We start from the raw sequence: 18,570 nt of genomic DNA, 5'->3' as shown, positions 1-18,570 counted from the left end.
TGACTTGGTTGAAGAGGTATTCTCAGAGAGGAAGAAAACTAAGTATTTTGAGATGCTTCGTTGGAAATGCACTCTCGGAGATGGGAAAAAGTTAGGCATTCTTGCAGGTCTGCCTTGCCATGGAAGACGGAGGTTAACATATATAGGGATTTTCCAACAACAAGTAGTGGTGCTATTCCTTTACTCTTGTTAACAACAGTGGTGTAATTGGAACAGTAAAATTCACGTTTTTTAACTTTGTCAGAGATTTTTGATAAAGTTGCTCGTGATATCCGAAAAGCTGCAATTGCGTCTGAAAAGCGCCGACAGACTTTATTTAGGAAAATCCAACACAGAATACAATATACAACTAAGTGTAGTAGATTTTGGTTGCTTCAAGAACTCAAGTATGAGTGTTTCGGGACTACAAAAGATAGTCAACAGTTCAAAGAAATGAAATAATTTATTGAATCGTTAATTACCAAAAAGTGAGCTACAGGCTAGTAATTTTGGATTAATTATTAGATTAGTAGACTGATGGTCACTTTAATTAATTCAACAGATTGAGACCATTCAGGGTCAATCGTAAAAACAAAAATAATTATAACATTCGGGTTAAAATTATTTAGAATGCCAAAGATTATCATTGGATTCGAAAAACCGTAGTCCAAACACGGTGGGAATGGGTGCCTTCAGTAGGACAAGGCCCTAAAAGGTTTATTGGGTTCGGGTGACTGCTAAGATCAGTCCACATATGGTTGCAGGCCACGTGCCGAAAGACAAGAAGCTCAGTAGCAAGCTGCTGGTATGTTTGGCCAAGACCAACACGCGGGGACAAACCTAGCCTAAAGGCTGGCTTGCGGGAAACCCCAGCTAGAGCTGGGTTTTGGTTTTGGGCCATATGGATTAAGCCCAGCCCCTTGGGCTGGCTGATTGGAATGTAGGTCATGGCAAAGGCTAAGCACAACAGCATAGTTGCTGGTGTAGGCCAAGATTGAGGACCAGCTCAATGTGTGATGGCTAGGGTAGGGGCTACAGGCTCTTTGGTACGAAAACAAACCAGGCTTATGGTCTGGTGTCCACAGTATGCAGCGAAGCCCAAAGGCCTCGACAAGGGTTCAAGATGTCGAACTACGTCGTCTTGAGAGGGTCATCCCCGCGGCTGGGCTTCAAGGCAGCACGATGGTCCTTGTGGTGGTGCCATAGTGGTGCGGTGATGTTGCCGCAAAAAATCCCAATTTCCCTTCCTTTTTTTCGAATATTTAGGGTTTCTAAATTAATTTTGATTCTTTGAATCACAACTCCACATAGCATAAATGCATAATGCATGAACAATTATATATATTGACAAAATATATGAACATATATACGATATATATAATGGAAAGGAAAATATAAATATAAGGGGATTCATGCATCATGGGGAATGTTTTCATGCTTCAAGGTTTTTTCAAATATCTTAATCTATTTTAAAGGAACCTGATTGGCAGAAAACAATTAAGCCCTTGAATTTGTAGAAGATCCTTCTCGGAAAGCCAGAATTGCATCTCCAATGCATTATATTACGTTCAACATAAAAAAATTAAATTGAATCAATAGCATGTAAATCAATTCTATAAAATAATAAATTAATCATAAAAAGAATGATTAAAACGTAATACTCCCCTGATTGAAGATCAAACTCTCTTTAGCACAGCGTCAAGAATGTGCTAATAATGTGTTGTAGGCATAATTTACTTAACAATTATGGAGGCCTTAGAAAGGGGGTGCAGCAATAGTAGAAAGAATAGAGAGATGTGTAATTGTGAGGTGTGTTATATTCCACCCCATTGTGCCTTTATTTATAATAGTATGGAAGGTAGAATCCTTACCCTTTTAGGATTACATTTCTTAATAGGTAATCAACTCCTAATAGGAATATACAAGATACTCCTATATACACTAGGATTTACACAATCACATTTCTAATCCAATAGGATTGCAATATATATATATATATATATATATATATATATATATATATATATACACACACATTGTGATGATGCATCATAAGACTCAAAGAAGGCTTGTCTTTGGATTTTAACTGCAACTGTAACCAGGCTACCTGTGATTGTAACTTATGAGACCCTAAGTATTGGTTGTGTTCAATTTTGGGTGCATATTTGCTCATTGTCATAACTATGGTGTATCTCACCATACACCTAACAATTTGCATATCTCCTTTCACTTAACTCTAGTTAACTTTTATATTAGATTTTACTTTTTCAAATATGGTGAGTATACATCAAAATTTAGGATGGCGAGCAAAAATGTACCCACTCAACAATGTGGGGTGCTAATAAAAAAAAACCTCTAAATCTAATTGAAAAATAAACTATTGTAGTGGTGTGTGTGTTTTATGTGAATAGTTTGTACTTATACTCTAGCAACTTTACCTTGCTGCAGTCCCCAGTTGTGTGATGCCCAACATCCTCCTCAAGGGATTTCTTGTAAAGAGAGTGATAAGCCTACCTTGCCACAAGCAGTTCATGTGAAGACCTACTGCATGCTATTTCGGCCAGAACCCAATTGCTTTTGGTCTACTTCTTGGTTGCTTTTGTCTATGACTTTACTTCTATCCATATACATATATAGAAATAGTAATATAAAGTGTGGTCATTGCATTCTCATCTTAGCCAGTCATTGCCTCTATGCATGAAAACCAATTCTTTGTTTTATTAACTTCTGTTTCTTCCACACAAAAACACAATTTTAACTAAAAACATTAAGAGTCTGTTTGGTACTCAACTTGAATCCAACTTTTTAAACTCAAAAACAATTTTTAAGTTTTAGGCCTTAAAAACTTGTTTGGTACGACTATTTTCAAAAACTGGACTCAAGTCTAACTCAAAAATATAGTCTATTCTCTAAAAACACAAAAAGTGACTTTTTAGAGTTTTTAAACTTAAACTCACTCCTTTCTTTTCTCTCCCTCCTCCCCTCTCACTCTAAGTCTATCTCTCTCTTTTCTTCTTTCTATCTCTCTCTTTTCTTCTTTCTCTCTCTCCCTTCTCTTTTTTTTTACCTTTTTCGTCTCTCCTCCAATCCGCTCTCTTCATTCTCTCGATTCTTTCTCTCACTCCCTTTCTTGTCTATCTCCTCTGATCATCTCACTTCTTTCTCTTTCCTCCAATCATTTCTTACTTTCTTTCCTCCTCTCTTCTCTTTTTCTCTCGACCCCCTCTTTTTGGATCTTTTTGTCTATCTCCAATCCTCTCACTTCTTTCTCCTTCCTCCAATCATTTCTTACTTTCTTTCTCCCTCTCTCCTCTTTCTCTCTTGACCCCCTCTTTTTGGATTTTTTTGTCTAGTTTAAGTTGTAAGATTTAAAAATTTTAAATCGCAAACCAAACAAGATTTTGAGTCTTAAAGAAAAAAAATTTCAAGACAAATTCTTAAGAAATGCTTTGAGAAATTATAAAAAATTTTAAATAGGATACCAAACGAGCCCTAAATGTTCTGCATAAAGTGAATAGAGCCCCAACAAACTAGTGCATAAATCTCATTCTACACTTCAAACTTTCTATATTTTGAAAGAAAAATACACTTGTGAGAAGTGTAGAATGAGATTTTTGGAGTGCCAATAACACTTCCCTAAAAATAAATTACATATAGGAAACATCTACGAAGAATCTTTCTTCTAAAAAAAAAACTCGAAATTTATTTATCGGAAACAAGCACACTCTCTGCTTCTCAGGCCGTCAAATGATCTAGAGCAAGCAATTCACCGCAAGTCATCATACGTATTGGCTTCGACAAATGCAACTTCTGAGTTGAGAGGAGTTGAGTAACTTGTCTCATTGTAGGGCGAGAATGTGGACTAGGATTCAAGCATGAAAACACAATCTTCATAAGAGAGAGTACTTCCCTTGCTTCTTGATGTGTTGGAGGCAAAATGCGTTGGTCCAGAACATCCACAACTGACATTTGATGGGGTGGTAATGTTGATGCTGATAACGATGTGGATGAAGATGGCATGCCTTCCCATGATTGTTTCCATAGCAACCACTCCAAAGCTATAAACATCGCATTTTTCGTTCACTTCCATGGTATATGCAAGTTCTGCTCATAATAAGACCATAGCAATATTGTGACTATTAATTTGTATATATAATACCTAAACTGAAGATAAAGAGTGAAAATTTTGAACAAAACTAATTTACAACTAACTTTTAACAAAAACTAGATGACAATAGAGCTGGCAAAATGGACCCAAACTGTTAACCCGACTCAATTTGCTCGCAAAATTTTAATTAATGGGGAAAGACTTAACAAGCTCAATTAAAAATACGGTTGGCTTTGAGTAATCTCAAAAAACTCATAATCATAAATCACCCATTAAAGAGGGTTAGTTTTGTAATTTTGTAAATCCTATCTGAGAGATACAGTCTGCAATCTCTCTCTTATTCCGCCGACTCACTGCCCTATTCTCTCACTCCACCCTCTCACGTTCTCACTCTGCCACTTCGCCCCCTGCGCTTTCACGATTTCTCACTTCCGCATCAGCCCTCCATCCTCTCACGATTTCTCACTCTATCTCTAATTTCAGAACAATATGAAGTAGCTCGAGCTCTCTCCGCGTTGAATCAATGGCAATCATCTAGAGGTGATTTTACTTTGTCTTTCTTGTTGGGTTAGTGGACTATTAGCTTAATTTGGGTAGTGAAGGTTTCGTTTTGTTTTAATTTCGATTTTCAACTATAATTGAATATTGGGTTTTAGGGATTTCTTATTAGTGTGGTGATTTTTCTTGATAATTTGAGAATTTTGCTTATTAGTATGGTGGTTTCTTATTAGTGTGGTGATTTCTTATTAGTTTGGACTATTAGATGCATCAGAATAAAAATTTCATTTTGTCCTTCAACTTCATGTAGAAATACTATGAAGGAGTTGAAGAATGTTGGTGGTACCTTGTCATCATTCAAATCCAATGAATCAGACCTTGGGTTAAACTAAACTTTTGAGGTAAATTAATGTTCATTGTTCATGTTTTTGTACTTTTTGTATGCATATATATTGTATGCTGGTATATGTTCACAGGTATACAAGACATGGGCTCTCTTTGATACGTTTATTCTTGATATGCAGGATTTCGATAAATGTTACAAAAAGGGCTCAATTTTAAGTACAAAATTTGAATTACGTAAATATCTTGATGAAGAAAACTTGAGAGAACAAGAGTTAGACATTCTTTCTCGGTGGAAAATAGAACAATTTCATTATCTTGTCCTTTCTCGACTCTCGTTTGACTTGTGATGTATTAACAATTCTTGTTTCTATCGTCACCTCATAATCAGTAATTAGTATTGGTGCTAGAGTGATCGATCAATATCGTAGTTCTTTATTGCCTGAAACTGCTCAAGCATTGTTATGTATTAGAGATTGGCTTTTTGGCAAAAGAGGTAAATCTTACATGGTATTTGTATTCTTACTGCAGTTTTCATGTTTACTGCATGTTGTTTTAATTAGTTAGTTTTTAGTAATTCATTAACATCTCGATTGGTATTACTTATTAAATTAGATGCTTACTATAGTTTGCATGTTTATAATTGGTTTTTTTTTTTTTTTTTTTTTTTTAGTTTTTTTTTTTTATGTTTTAGCTTTAAGGAAAGAGAGTGCTAACTTGGAAGAACATACAATAAACCCAAGTATCACCTATACTTTATGTGAATGTTCTCTTCAAAATCAAAGCATATAACGTGGTATGTTTAATCCGTCCTAACATTGAAAAGAAATAAATTTGGCCAAAAAATTAATCATAAACAACCCTCACTTAATAAGGTTAAAAGGAAGAAAACATATTACCTGGTGCGACATACCCATATGTGCCTACAATGGCAGTCCAAGTTGTTGAGTCTAGATTCAAAAACTTAGCAGTGCCAAAGTCTGAAACAGAGGCCTCATATTTAGAATCCAACAAAATATTCTTGGTTGATATGTCCCGGTGCACAATTGGTGGCATGCAATTGTGGTGCATGTATGCCAAGGCATGAGCTACACCGTTAACAATATTAACCCTTTTTCTCCACCCTACTTCTTTAGCTTCTTCATCTTTGCTCAAAATTGTAGCCAAGCTACCTCTTTCAACAAACTCATACACCAAGAACGAGTGTTGATGGTGTGAACAGAAACCATAAAGCTTAACAATATTCCGGTGTCTTATCTCTGTTAGTGCCCTTATTTCATTCAAGAATGCCGTCTCCAAATTCTTCTCGCCATCCCACAATTGATGTAGTTTTTTCACAGCCACTATGTTGTCACTCGACAAATTTGCTCTGTATACGCTTCCTTGTCCTCCGCTCCCAATGCAATATGTGAAATCAAAATTTTCTGTCACCCTTATGATTTCCTCATACATTGACTTTCCATCAAAATTTAAAACTGAAAATGATATTTCTTCATGCAAGCATTTTTCTGCTTTTTCTAGATGTTTCTTCTTTCTTTCCACTATGAATTTAATTGTAAAGAAAGCAGAAAGAAGTAAAATTGCTACTATAAGGGAGAATGTGATTCCAAATACCCATTTGCGGTCCTTTCTTGGGCCAACTGTGCAAGATTGCAAACCTTCAACGTCGCCACACAGTCCTTTGTTCCCTTGTAAAGCTTCTGGCAAAGCTTGTTGAAATGCTCTATTGTTGGGAATGGGACCTTCCAATTCATTGTAAGATACATCCACATATGACAAGCTATGCATGCCTTCAAAACTTAAGGGTATGAAACCCGAAAGATTGTTGTGAGAAAGATTAAGTGTCTGTAGACTCTCCATTTTGCTAATTTCAGGTGGTATGCTACCTTCAAGTGAGTTGTGACTTAAATCAAGTTCGTTCAACTGAACTAACTTTTCCAACTTTAATGGAATTCCTCTGGAAAATTGATTGTTGCTCAGATTCAGATGGTACAATTTGAGAAAGTTGCCTAATGTGCTCGCAATTGACCCAATTAATTTGTTTGATGACAAGTCGAGATATTCAAGATCAACAAGTAATCCAAATTCCAAAGGTATACAGCCTGAAAGTTGGTTTCCATTCAGCATCAACTTCTGCAAAGATGTCATTCTCCCGAACTCCTTCGGAATGGCCCCAACTAAGTGATTTGAAGAAAGGTCGAGTCTATGGATTTTGTCAGCATTGACAATCTCGGGAGGTATGCTACCAATAAGGTTGTTTCCCACAATTAGTAAGGTTTCTAGTTGTGCACATTGTCCCCATTTTTGTGAAATTTCACCATAAAACTTATTGTGACTCATATCTATGAAATCAAGATTTGGATAAACACCAAATTCTTCTGATATATTGCCTGTGAATTGGTTCCTTTCAAGATGAACTCTAACTAAGCTCTTGCATGCTTTCAAGCTTTTGGGGATTGCACCTGTCAAATGGTTATTGCTCACTGAAAGGTTTTGGAGTTGTCCACTACAACAAATATTTTGGGGCAAATAACCTATTAATTGGTTACTATGCAATTGCAGTATAGCCAACTTCTTCAAATTCCCTATCTCTTTAGGAATAGTACCAGAAAGATTATTAGTGAAGAGACGGACATAGGTAAGTTTTGTGAGCTGACATAAGGATGTTGGGATTGAACCAGTGAGCTGATTCTGAGACAAATCTAGGTCCACAAGGGATTTCAAGTTCCCTATCTCTTTAGGAATGGTGCCAGAAAGATTATTAGTGAAGAGATAGACATAGGTAAGTTTTGTGAGCTGACCTACAGTTGTTGGGATTGAACCAGTAAGCTGATTCTCAGACAAATCTAGGTCCACAAGGAATTTTAAGTTCCCTATCTCTTTAGGAATAGTGCCAAAAAGATTATTAGTGTAGAGATAGAGAGTGGAAAGGTTTGTGAGTTGACCTAAGGATGTTGGGATTGAACCGTTGAGCTGATTCTTGAACAAACTGAGCCCCACAAGAGATTTCAATTTCCCAATCTCTTTCGGACTAATGCCAGAAAGATTATTAGTGAAGAGATTGATAGAGGTAAGTTTTGTGAGAACACCGAGGGATATTGGGATTGAACCATTGAGCTGATTCCTAGACAAATCTAGGTCCACAAGAGATTTCAATTTCCCTATCTCTTTAGGAATAGTGCCAGAAAGATTATTAGTGAAGAGATGGACATAGGTAAGTTTTGTGAGTTGACCTAAGGAAGTTGGGATTGAACCAGTGAGCTGATTCTCAGACAAATCTAGGTCCACAAGGGATTTCAAGTTCCTTATCTCTTTAGGAATAGTGCCAGAAAGATTATTAGTGTAGAGATAGAGAATGGAAAGGTTTGTGAGCTGACCTAGAGATGTTGGGATTGAACCGTTAAGCTGGTTATAAGACAATTCTAGGGTCACAAGAGATTTCAACTTCCCTATCACTTTTGGAATTGTGCTAGAAAGATTATTATGGTGGAGATAGAGAAAGGTAATGTTTGTGAGATCACCGAGGGGTGTTGGAATTGAACCATTGAGCAAATTGTTAGAAAGATCAAGATAGATGAGTTTGGAGAGGGAACTGATCTGAGCTGGAATGACATCAAAGAGATTATTGTAGCTGAGATCAAGGTATTGAAGATTGGGGAAAGACAAGAATGAAAACTCATGTAGCGTACCTTGTATCCCGAAATTAGTAAGGTTTATCACACTAACACTTCCAACAACATTGCATGAAATACCAGTCCAGAAGCATGGGGCTGCTTTTGTATGAGCGGGTAGGTAAGCCCACGAGGTGAGATTTTGCAGGTGGGTATGGTTTTGAAAGGTGGCTTTCCATTTGAGAAGCGATTCTGCTTCAGTAGTAGAAGTAGCAGAAGCAAAAGTAGAGTAACTTGGCGATGAACAAAGTTGTACGAATAAGACTAGGCAATAAGCCAAAGGGCATAGTTTATGAAAATCTAAAGATGTCATGGCCACTAGTGTTTAATTTTGTGTACATATTAGAATCTACTTGTAGGGCTTATTTATAATGGCATTCATGAGCTATTGTAATTAATTCAATCGCATGGAAAAAGGGGTTGGGAGAGAAGAAAGATACAGGACTTGAAAATTGTGTTGTACGTACAAGATAAGTCAAAGTCTTTCTCCCATATGCGTGTAATTGTTTGTTGGGGCCCACCCCACTCCTTCTAACAGTTGTTTCCATATATAATATACAATGTACTTAGTCTCAAGTGCGTGTAATTATCAATCTTTATTCTCAAATATCACTATCTCAACCATGCCCTCTTATTCACATCTCATTTATTTCTTTTGTCTTTTTTTTTTTCTCATTAAAGTTATTCCGTTTGGTGGCATAAGTTCAAACTTATCAAATAAAAGAAATTTTGGGAAATGTTAGTGGACTTTATGTTTTATCTCTTTGGGGCAATCATCTAAAGATTATTAAGAACAAATTGTAACATGTACTGTGTAGTGATATTTATCTCTTTATTTATAAATAAAAGGTATTATGTTCAACTTTTACAAGCATTAATAATTTTGAAATTTTAATTATGGCTAGTTTGGGGTTGCTTAAATTTTTTAAAAGCAGCTTTCTTAAAAGAGTTGGGTCCTTAATTGTGTTTGGTAAATTTAAAAAAAAAAAATCCCCAAATCATAGGTCTAAAATAGCTGAAAACTGAAGCAACTCTACACATGCTTCTCAAAAATTCATCTTTTTTTTTTCAATGGAGGCAGATGAACAAATACCAATTGATGAAACTTTCATATTGACAATCCTACCCCATCTTTTTGTTTTTTTTTATTTTCTTTTTCTAAAAGCACTTTTAGCACTATAGTTTACCATTACACTTACTTGCTTCTCTCACAGCTGTTTATTCTCACAGCACAGCAGAAACAGTTTTGAAAAAAAAAAAAGGTACAACAACCCCAAACTCGCCCCAAGTCTACCTTCGTGATTGTGTTGTATAAAAAAAATTTAGATTTTAACTCAAAAATAACTTTTATCCTCCAAAAGTTTTGGCTTAAAATTTTAGGCCGAGATTATTAAAGAATGATTTTAGCCTAATTTTTTGTCGATAACTTTTTTTAAAAGTAAAATTTATGTAAATTATCCTGATTTATTTTTATGAACATTTTAACTTAAAAATATTTAAATTCCGATAAAATGAAACTCACTAAACCTTTCCCTTGAAACATGAAAGTCATGGAACAATAATTACATTTTTATAAAGATAAAGATTAAAACTTTGAAACTTGAAATAGTTCTATATAGTATGCTTCAATCTTACAACAATTACTAATACAAACAATAATTAAAACACTAAATAAAGATTAATAAACGATAAGTAAAATACTACATAAGAATTACAAAAATTACTAATACCAATAATATTCATCAACATTTGGTTGACTTGGTCCTTGACTTTGTAGTGGATTTTGTGGTGGACTTGGGTAATAGACATTAGATGGATCATCATTCTCAAAGATTTTCCTTGCGGCATTCCTTCTTATAATTTCCGCTTGCTTGTCACGGAATAATTTCTTCCTATTTGAAGTGTATTTGTTGGGATCCTCCCTCATTACATCAAAATCGAATGCCATCTTGTAAGGATCCTCCCTCTAATATGATCTTTTGTCATCTTGAAAATTTTGGAAGTGGGTAGAAAAAAAATGGAAGAATTGTATGAGAAAAGTGAATTTTGGGTGGATGTTTGAACAAATACAGGTATTTATAGAGTTTTTTGGTGAATTTTGATTTAAATAATTTCTTTTAAATGTTTTAGCCGTTGAATTTAATTTTGGACCGTTAGAGCTTTTTTTTACCGCTAAATGATAAAAAAAAAAATCCCTCAATTTCTTTTACACAAAAAGACAAGCACTGCTGTTTTTATATGAATGTAGCGCAGTGCGTTCAACATCACTGCATGCTCTTATCAATTCACTATTAACAATAAACTCACAAAGTTTTGTTAATGTCAAACTTATAAGCTATTGTATCTAGAAAATCTGACTACAAGCTTGTTAGTTAACTTGTAATCTATCAATTAAATCTGTTGATCAATAATCCTTATCACCTCTAACTAACTCTCTGTCCAAATTGTTATCCAAATCTTCTTGTCCAAGTCAAAAATAGGGGAGCAAATTAACACACATACATTAACATGTAGTCAACTTCTATCATCAACATTAACAATTTGTATTAAAAAGGAAAAAATAAATAAATAAATAAATAAACTTGTACTATTTTAGAGGAAAAAATAAGAGCAACAGAATTGAAGTCAAATTAACATTTTTATTTCATGCTTGTGTGTTCCTTTCCTTTTGTGTGCCTGTTGTCTTTCTCTACAATTTGTCCATGAAGATTTGTTACTGTTTTCATCAGTTTTTCACGAGCAACTGCAGTAAAAAAGGGACAAAAGCAAGTGCGATAAGATATGCTAAATGCCAAAGCAATGTAGAAGGACATCAGCAGAGGTGTGCGTGGCCGAGGGGTTCCCAAGCTAGGAAAGCTCAAACATACCATATATATTGTTGACTATATCTCACTTACTTAATACACTCTATTGATACACTCTATACTTACTTTTTAATTTACAATTTATCATAAAATACTTCACTTCTTTACCAATACTACCCTCACACTTGACGCTTTTCACCCCACATCAACCTCTATGATGGTTTCGAAGAAAACATTGCACCTTCACTTAAACATGTTATTTTGGTTCTCCTTTCAATCAAAACTCATAGTGGTAGACTGGTAGTGTCGCACTTTCAGCAGACTATATGTATGGTCTACTTTAGAAAGAAAGAAACTAATATGCATGATGTGCTTCCCACTTTCTCATCAAACCATTCAAAACCTAATCATACTATAATTAACAAATTCGCAGAATTGTTTTTGGTAGTATTGTAATAATTATCGACTTTGACTTGTCATTTTTTTAAGACCCAAGTTGGAGACTTTGTTGGGATAATCTCAGAGATTATCCAGGTGTATGCTGAGAAATTAGAGTTTCAATTGGATTCTATAATTCGGCAGACTTGAGCATTACACTATGTTTGAGTGAAGAAATTTAAGATTACTAAGGAATTTAAAAATGATGAAAATTGAAATGACGAGATTTTATTTTCTAGAATTTGTAAATTTTCTTGTTTGGTTAACCTAAAATAACAATGGAATTGAATACGGAATTTGTTATTTTTAAATTCTCAATCATAGAAATTGAGAAATGACACATATTTACATGGAATTTGAACTTGGGATTTGGTGGTCCCAAATTCCAAGTTTTTTTTCCACGCGGAAATTCTAAATTTCTATGTTTATGAATCCAAACAAGAGAATTGGTGCCTGTCAATTTATAAATTCCAACTTTTACCAAAATTTCATGTTTATTTCCCTCATCCAAACATACTGTTAAGGAATTTGTGTACAAGAGAATTTGCAATGTAGAAAAGATCTTCAACTCACATGTAAATTAATGGTCTAATGAAAAAGGGTTGGGAAAGAAGAACAAAAATACAGGACCTGCAGAATATTTTTCTTCCACAAGAACAAAAAAATATTTTCCAATCAATATTTTCTGTCACGACTTTGGATTGTTCCATAAATTAACATGCTCCAAATCAAAATCAAAGTCTTTCATGACTTTTTGAGTCTTCTATAAATCAAGGTTATAAAAGAAGTTAGGCGTTAGTCGGGCGGTGAACTAGGGCCTAGTGCCTAGGCGAACTAAGCAGATTTAAGTAAATGTATTATATTTCGGGTAAATAAGTATGTATCTATACTTAAAATATATATATAATTTTATTATAAACTACAAAATAGAATGACATATACATTACGAAGTATTGGAACATAATGAAAATATGGGGAACAAGCATATAATGTGTGTTCATTTAAGTATTCAACAAGTTTCTTACAATTTATTGAAAAAAAATAAAATGCAAATTGAAAGTTTTGTATTTTGCCTAAGTGAGTTGCAACCGAGATGAGTGCCTAGGCAAGTTTGGACGGGCTAGGCGGGTACCTAGGCGATATAGGCGAGCGCCTCAACAGGTCTAGGCGCCCTTTTTTAATTTTCAAACACCTAGGTATTAATTGAAACAATGACTAATTGCCTAGGCAGGTATATGCAAGTTCTGCTCAGAATAAGCTCATAGAAATATTGGAATTGTTAGTTTGTATTTATAATAGTGAAACTGAAGATAAAGAGTGAAAAAAATTGAACAAAATTGGACAACTAATTTACAATCAACTTTAACAAAAATTAGTTGACAATAGAGCTGGCAAAATAGACTCAACCCGTTAACAAGACTCAATTTACTCGTAAAATTTCTAACCAACTGACATTCTTAAAAGGCTGAATTAAAAGGACAAGGATTGTCTGCCCTCCCACTTCCGATACCCTCCCGTGCCCTCTTATTTTGTGTGGTCACAGTTAAGCCACATCAATATTTTATATTATTTTTTTATAGAGATAATAAGACAAAAATGAATAGTAATATAAAATGTTAACGTGACTTAACTGTGATCACACAAACAGGAGGGCACAGGAGGGCACCAGAAGTGGAAGGGCAAACAATTCTTGTCCACTGTTAACAGGTGGTTTTGGGTAACCCCACAAAGCCCATCATCACCCATTGAAGAGGATTAGTTTCGTAATTTTGTAAATCCTATCTAAGACATACTAAGTAGTCTCTCTTACTCCGTTGACTCACTGCCCTATTCTCGCCCTCCGCCTTCTCACTATCTCACTTTGTCCCCCGCCTCCTCACGATCTCTCACTCCGGCATTTGGCTCTCCGTCCTCTCATGATTTCTCACTCTTCCCTCTCTAATTTCATATCAATATGAAGCAGCTCAAGCTCTCTCTGCATTGAATCAATGGCAGTCATCTAGAGGTGATTTTACTTTGTGCTGGGTTAGTGGATTATTAGCTAAATTTGGGTAGTGAAGGTTTCGTTTTGGCTTAATTTCGATTTTCAACTATAATTGAATATCGGGCTTTAGGGATTTCTTCTTAGTGATCATCTTCATATTTGATTGGTGAATTTTCTTAAAAAATTGAGAATTTTACATTTCGTATATGTACACACACACACACACACACAAAATCTTCCTCAGCTCGTATTGTATATTGACATATTGAATACCATTTTCATGTAGAAATACTGCGAAGGCGTATGTGATAAGTATGTTATGTTCTCCACATGCACAGAATAAAAAGGGTTGGGGAGAAGAACATAGATACAGGACTTGCAGAATGTCTTGTTCTCCACAAGTAAAAGTTTTTCCAATTAATAACATCGTTCATGACTTTGAAGTCTTCTATAAATTTTACTTGCTTGAGAGGTATGCTACCAGTAAGGTGGTTTCCACAATTAGTAAGGTTTTCAGTCGTGATCATTGTCCCCATTTTTGTGAGATTTCATCGTAAAGCTTATTGTGGCTCATATATATGAAATCAAGATTTGGATAGACACCAAAGTCTTGTGATATATTGTAATTGGTTCCCATCAAGACAAACTATAAATAAGCTCTGCATGTTTTCAAGCTTTTGGGAATTGGAACAGTCGAATGGTTATAGCCCACTGAAAGGTTTTTGAGTTGTCCACTATAACAAATATGTTAACTGGTTAAATCCAAATGCAATTCAGTCAATTTCTTCATATTCTCTATCTCTTGGGGGATGGAGCCAGAAAGTTGGTTATATTGTACGAACAAAGGTTCCAAGTTGAGCCTTTGAGCTTGTTCACAGACAAATTTAAACTCACAAAAGATTTCGGGGGCATTTGTTTGCCCTCACTAACTCGGACTGGACTGGACTGGACTAGCTATTAGTCCAATACTGTGTTTGTTCCATGCTGGGACTAACATTAATGAGACTAAAAGAGACTAGCATGGACAAAACCCTTCACTAAGAGGTCTTAGTGAGACCCCCCAATAACCATGGGACTAGCTAAGACTATCCTCTATTTCTCGTCCTTGTCATGCTCAACGACCACTCCCGACAGACTCCTCATCATCGCCGGTCACCTAGATCAATCATTAACTTCCCAACTCTCTTTCAAATCCATTTCACAACCAACTTTCATATAAAATATACCAAATTGAAGCTGGGAGTGACAAGATTACGATTTTATTTGAATCGAGGCCAAAATATGGTCGAATGTGTCCGGAAAATGGCCTGGAAGTCTCGGCCTGTTTGGGCTTCTTCAAATCCATGACAAATTCGAGCATGCAAAGCTAAGATCTCGGTCCACGGATGGTGATGAATTTTTTGGCGGTGCTAACTTCATCCAATTTAATGAGGGTTGGCCAAAAAACACATCGGGAAACCTGCAACTCGTCGGGAAAATTGGAGCCGTGAGGTTCCGTTCGAACAACGCATAGCTAGAGAGGGAGGGAGGACAGAGAAATAGAGACTGGAATCAATAAGGAGTTTGACCAGGAATGAGAAAGAGACATGAATTGAGAGGTCTGAGAGGAAAAAAAGAGGAAGAGAGTGGGACGATGAGAGAAGAGGAAAAGAGTGGGACGGAAATGGTAGGAAAAGATAGAGAAAAAGATAAGATCATAATAAAATATTAATAATTTATATATTAAATAAAATAATATTAGAATTTGTTATTATCCAGCTTCTTAGTCCAATACTGCACCAAACGCTTCACTAAGTTAGTCCATTTTAGTCTAGTCTAAGCCAATCCAGCTTAGTCCTTGAAGCTAATCCAGTCCGAGATAGTCCGGCGGAACAAACGCCCCCTGAGCTTGTTCACAGACAAATTTAAACTCACAAAAGATTTCGGGGGCGTTTGTTTGCCCTCACTAACTCGGACTGGACTGGACTGGACTAGCTATTAGTCCAATACTGTGTTTGTTCCATGCTGGGACTAACATGAATGAGACTAAAGGAGACTAGCATGGACAAAACCCTTCACTAAGAGGTCTTAGTGAGACCCCCCAATAACCATGGGACTAGCTAAGACTATCCTCTATTTCTCGTCCTTGTCATGCTCAACGACCACTCCCGACAGACTCCTCATCATCGCCGGTCACCTAGATCAATCATTAACTTCCCAACTCTCTTTCAGATCCATTTCACAACCAACTTTCATATAAAATATACCAAATTGAAGCTGGGAGTGACAAGATTACGATTTTATTTGAATCGAGGCCAAAATATGGTCGAATGTGGCCGGAAAATGGCCTGGAAGTCTCGGCCTGTTTGGGCTTCTTCAAATCCATGACAAATTCGAGCATGCAAAGCTAAGATCTCGGTCCACGGATGGTGATGAATTTTTTGGCGGTGCTAACTTCATCCAATTTAATGAGGGTTGGCCAAAAAACACATCGAGAAACCTGCAACTCGTCGGGAAAATTGGAGCCATGAGGTTCCGTTCGAACAACGCATAGCTAGAGAGGGAGGGAGGACAGAGAAATAGAGACTGGAATCAATAAGGAGTTTGACCAGGAATGAGAAAGAGACATGAATTGAGAGGTCTGAGAGGAAAAAAAGAGGAAGAGAGTGGGACGATGAGAGAAGAGGAAAAGAGTGGGACGGAAATGGTAGGAAAAGATAGAGAAAAAGATAAGATCATAATAAAATATTAATAATTTATATATTAAATAAAATAATATTAGAATTTGTTATTATCCAGCTTCTTAGTCCAATACTGCACCAAACGCTTCACTAAGTTAGTCCATTTTAGTCTAGTCTAAGCCAGTCCAGCTTAGTCCTTGAAGCTAATCCAGTCCGAGATAGTCCGGCGGAACAAACGCCCCAGTTACTTATTTCTTTAAGAATTGTACTACTGTACTTAGAAATTGAAATGCTTGCAAGTTGGCCACTCAATTTGCTTTTAGTCCTCGGCGAAGCTCATGAAATTAATAAACAAGCTATTTAAATAGTATTTTCCAAAACCATAATTTCATGAATTTGAAGCCTGACAACTTAATTCTAGAAGCAAAGTTGACAAAAGGAAAAAGTTTATCCACGAAGCAAAATTGGTCAAAGGAAAGATAAGCGTAAGGGGCAAAACTCATAGTGGTAGATTTGTAGTGGTGCACTTTCACTTAGACATGTTATTTTAGTGCTCCTTTCAATCAAAACGATAGTAGACTAAATATTGTCTATTTTAGAAAGAAAGAAACTAATATGCATGATGTGCTGCCACTCCGTTCTACGGTCTAATGGTATTCCTCTTCATTTGGAAATAAGAGGTTTTAGGTTTGAATCTCGTGGATGACGAATTCAATACCAAACTAGGCTACCCATTGTGTAACTTAACCGAACTCTCCCTCCTTTTAATGTAAAAAAATCGATGTACTCAAAAAAAAGAAATATCCGCATAATGTGCTACCCATTTTCTCATCAAACCGTTCAAAACCCAATCATACTAGCTATAACTAACAAATTCGCAGAATTGTTTGCAGTATTGCAATAATTATCGACTTTGACTAGTCATTTCTTAATACCCAAGTGGAAGAACTTTTTGGGATAATTCCACAGATATCCTGGTGCATCCTGAGAAATTCGAGTTTCAATTGAATTTTATCACGGCAGACTTGACCGTCAAGGAATTTGTCGTACAAGAGAATTTGCAATGTAGAAAAGACATTTAACTCAATACTCGCGTAAATCAACGGTCTAACAAACCCAAAGCAAGGGGGTTGGGAGAGAAGAAAAAAAATACAGGACTTGCAGAATATTATTTCTTCCACAAGAAAACGACATGGCGCAAACCTTGGAAATTTTTTTCCAATTAATTTTTTTTTTTTTCACGACTTTAAATTCTTCCATAAATTAACGTATGTATTGACTTGGGCCTTAGAAGCATGCTTGTGATTAACGGACTCCATGTACCTGTACTAATAATAAACTTATGTATTGACTTAGGACTAGCGAAGGGTAAAAGGAATTTGGATCCTCTCCTGAGCAGGAGATCAGGATCCTCTTGACTCACTAACATAGACCGTTAGATTTTGATTCAACGGTTACAAATAGGGGGTCTCTCTAAAAGTTATAATAATTGTAGCCGTTGGATTTTGATTCAACTGCTACAAACAGGGGACCCCAGTAAAAGTTATAATAATTGTAGCCGTTGGATCAAAATCCAACGGCCTGTGTTTATGGGTCAGGAGGATCCTGATCTCCTGCTCGGGAGAGGATCCAATTCCTGGGTAAAATACCTGAGTATGTGTTTGGACCCAAAATTACACCATCGACCTGAGCAATCGAGACCGTTGAATAGACGAATTTTAGACCGTTGGCTGATAAAGTGGTTGAAATAATTTTTAGTTATTATTGAGAAGTAATATTTTGATTTTTATCGTAATATTATATCTTAATAATAACTAGGATAGTTAAAACCTAATTTTTGATATATCCAGGTGGTTGTTTCGGAACAAAGTGACTTGGAATTCATGGATGAGATTGGTGCACGTGGTCTTATCTAGGAATTGGTGAAGGAGTCATGTATGCATGTGGTCTTTGGCAGAAGGTTATGATAATGAGGGATAAAGGTTATTAGTCAAAGCAGGATTGCATCAGTTTGCAGGATGACAACAAAATTTTGATAAGATGAGAGCAATAAAGACTTAGAGTCACAGTACAATTAGGATTGATT

The 18,570-nt window shown here is 35.8% G+C and overlaps 2 long non-coding RNA genes and 1 pseudogene across 3 annotated transcripts; 2 read left to right on the top strand and 1 right to left on the bottom strand.

Moving 5' to 3' along the window:
* Positions 1-3,500: 3,500 nt before the first annotated feature.
* LOC137718845 (uncharacterized) lies at positions 3,501-8,911 on the bottom strand (annotated as a pseudogene). The gene is made up of 2 exons (XR_015965058.1): positions 5,827-8,911; positions 3,501-4,083 (listed from the first exon to the last, which is right to left on the bottom strand). The product of XR_015965058.1 is annotated as an uncharacterized LOC137718845 (transcript).
* Positions 4,079-8,939, top strand: LOC148694660 (uncharacterized). Its single transcript, XR_015965059.1, has 4 exons — positions 4,079-4,627; positions 4,896-4,986; positions 5,110-8,141; positions 8,424-8,939. It is a non-coding gene; the product is annotated as an uncharacterized LOC148694660 (long non-coding RNA).
* A 4,705-nt stretch (positions 8,940-13,644) lies between these two features.
* LOC148694659 (uncharacterized) lies at positions 13,645-14,497 on the top strand. Its single transcript, XR_015965006.1, has 2 exons — positions 13,645-13,845; positions 14,111-14,497. It is a non-coding gene; the product is annotated as an uncharacterized LOC148694659 (long non-coding RNA).
* The last annotated feature ends 4,073 nt before the right edge of the window (positions 14,498-18,570 follow it).

This window comes from Pyrus communis, chromosome 8, assembly GCF_041283825.1.
Source record: "Pyrus communis isolate YQ-2024b chromosome 8, ASM4128382v1, whole genome shotgun sequence".
Lineage (NCBI taxonomy): Eukaryota > Viridiplantae > Streptophyta > Magnoliopsida > Rosales > Rosaceae > Pyrus > Pyrus communis.
The sequence above is the reverse complement of the archived record's forward strand: the minus strand, read 5'-3'. Positions and strand labels throughout refer to the sequence as shown.